This window comes from Theobroma cacao, chromosome 1 (genome assembly GCF_053813885.1).
Source record: "Theobroma cacao isolate CCN51 chromosome 1, ASM5381388v1, whole genome shotgun sequence".
Lineage (NCBI taxonomy): Eukaryota > Viridiplantae > Streptophyta > Magnoliopsida > Malvales > Malvaceae > Theobroma > Theobroma cacao.
Genome location: NC_142639.1, coordinates 29,715,787 through 29,718,521, shown reverse-complemented (window position 1 = coordinate 29,718,521; position 2,735 = coordinate 29,715,787). Strand labels below are relative to the sequence as shown.

The 2,735-nt window shown below is 32.8% G+C and overlaps 1 long non-coding RNA gene across 1 annotated transcript; it reads right to left on the bottom strand.

Annotated features, from left to right (window-relative positions):
- Positions 1–390: 390 nt before the first annotated feature.
- On the bottom strand, positions 391–2,216 carry LOC148764713 (uncharacterized). The gene is made up of 3 exons (XR_016024222.1): positions 2,105–2,216; positions 1,374–1,453; positions 391–507 (listed from the first exon to the last, which is right to left on the bottom strand). It is a non-coding gene; the product is annotated as an uncharacterized LOC148764713 (long non-coding RNA).
- Positions 2,217–2,735: the final 519 nt, after the last annotated feature.

The following is a 2,735-nucleotide window of genomic DNA, read 5'->3' as shown; positions in this document are numbered from 1 at the left end:
TTCCGCATCTCCCCGGTGAGCGACAGTTATTAAATCTCGTATTTCAAGAAATCATAAGTTGTTTCCAACTCAAAACAATAAAAATATTATTTTCTAGCTCACTGGGGCATTTTCGTCATTTTTTTTTTTTGAAATTTTGAAATCCGAAAAAATGTAATATGTAAGTGGAAACACATATTTCATGATTTAAATTAAATTTTGAAGTCTAAAACATTCGTTTAAAGTAAAATTATAGCTATTTGAATATAATAAAAATATTAAATAAAATATTCTATTTTCTTAAAACACAATATTTTCAAAGTCTTCCTAAAATAATTTTTGTAGCGTAAGAGTAAAATAAATTTATTCATATAGTAATAAAGATAATTAAAGTATGAAATTTCGTTTACAGTGACACGTGGGCCCCCAACTAACCAAGATTGTGTAGAGCTACGAACCCTTACTTCCTATGATACAACTCCAAGATTAATTCTCGTCTTAATCAACTATCAACAAACTGTCCTGAGCCTGAAAAATGGATAGGAAGAGGGGTGAGATTAAATAATCCCAGTGAGTAAACAATTACCATCAAAAGCATCTAAAGCCGAGTAGATGGAGACAATATAAAAACGTTATATCTCAATAATGTTCATAACACAAAATTCGTTTCAATCTATACCAAATAATTTCTTTTCATCAAAATTTCCCCGACTTATGAATTTTTTTAAACTTGGCCCCTGCCAATATCATTCTCGCGGGTACCTTCGTCAAGGTATCCCATTGAGACCGCCAAGGCTGTTCAATGACCCATACCCATAAACATGTTTTCACATCTGACACACACCCGTTCCTTGGCGTTGGCTGAGTCTCACTCTCACGTGGTGGCCCGAACGTGAGGTGCACTCAAATCATACCTCAGGAGATACTTCACCCAACATCTCCCCCCGGAGGTAAGTATATAATTGAGTTACCGTGCCCCTCTCATAGGCAGTCCACGGAAACCCCCACCACTACAGTGACCGTTTAATATACCACCAGACTCATAAAAATTCCAGTAGCATAATATGGCGAATAAAATGTAATCCAGTCTACTGAGACCAATCCAAAATTGTTCATATATTTCATGCCAACCCCAAAAATTTAGCCATCATGCTACCATAGTGTCATAAGCCCCAATTTCAATAACATATAAAATCATAAATTTCAACACAGTCTCCATATACTCAATTTTCCCAAAACAATATTTGATTTCAAAACCAGTATAAATCTCATTTTTATTAAAAAACATTTTAATTGGAAAACATAATATTTTATAATTTAAATTCACCATTCAATAAAAGCATCAAACAAGTATAATTACTCTAGATATTTAAGACGATAAATTGTCCACTCACAGTTCTAGGAGTCGATGTACTCCTAATCCCAGTCTTCAAGCACAATTTTGGTACTTTTACCAGTGTAATTTGCTCACCACCTATACACAATGTACAATACATAATTCACCACATCAATGCTTGACCATTATAAAATCAATTCAGGCTCGGTATATATGCATGATATGACATGTAACTTATCCGACTACCGCTTAAATGCGGTGCTGACCTAATTCGGCCTATTACCCGATTAAATTACTAACGCGTCCAATTTAATCTCAAATTAATTTTTTTCAGTTTCTATACCTCAATTGCACCCAAATTGACTTAATGTCCCTCGGTGTGGTGCAAATTATCAGTCCTGATAGTAAATTACGAAAATACCCCTAATGGGTAAAAATTCATATTTTTGCTCCAAAAATTTCCATTATTTTTCTAGACTCATAATTCATCATTATTCATCATAATTCCTCAAATAAACATCAAGATCATCAGCCAATATTCCCCTAGAAAATTCAGCCAATAATGGTAATGGAGGAAAATAAATTCTTTTCTTGTTGTTTTGTTCCTAAATATACTAAACTAACTTAAAACACTAACATAACTTAAAATCAAATTAATCTAACAAGTTTCTCTCTCCTAACCCATTTTTCCAGAATTGAATTCATCCTCAAATCACATGATTCAACCATGGAAAATGATGGGAAATGCATGGGAAAGGTAAAGCACAAGTCAAAATCAAGAAATTTTACCTTTGGTCACTTGTTTCCTTGAATTTTCACCAATTTTTCCTTGAATTTCTCCCCTTAGGTTTTTGTTTTTCTTTTCCCCTTTGTTTTCTTGCTATGGTCGGCCATAATGAAGAGAAAATGGTGGTGTGGGCTGATTTTTATAGTTAAATAATATAATAATCTAAACTTGCCACATGTCACTACATTATTGGTCCATTTTTTAAATTCTTATCTTTTAAGCTTTAAATCTCCACCACACATTATTCCTTAAAATATCCATAACTTAGATAAAATTCTCAAACTTATCCAAAGTCTTGGTGAAGTAATTTTTGATATTTACACTTTTGCCCCCGTAAAAATCAAAAATTACATTTTTGCCCCAAAAACTGAAAAATTGCCCATAGACATATTTTTTATCCCTTATACTCATATCATTCCCCAATTTGTCAAATGTGATCTAAATTCTCTCAAAATCTCAAATTTTATCCGCAGATGGAAAAATTACAATATTACCCCTATATAGTGAAAATTTCAATTTGACTCCGAATTGATCCTCGAACTCCTAATTACCATTTTGAGCCATCCCTAAACTGTGAAACTCTTAATTTCACCTTAAAATTCCTATTTGAACTAGTTCGAGGCTTAATCGACT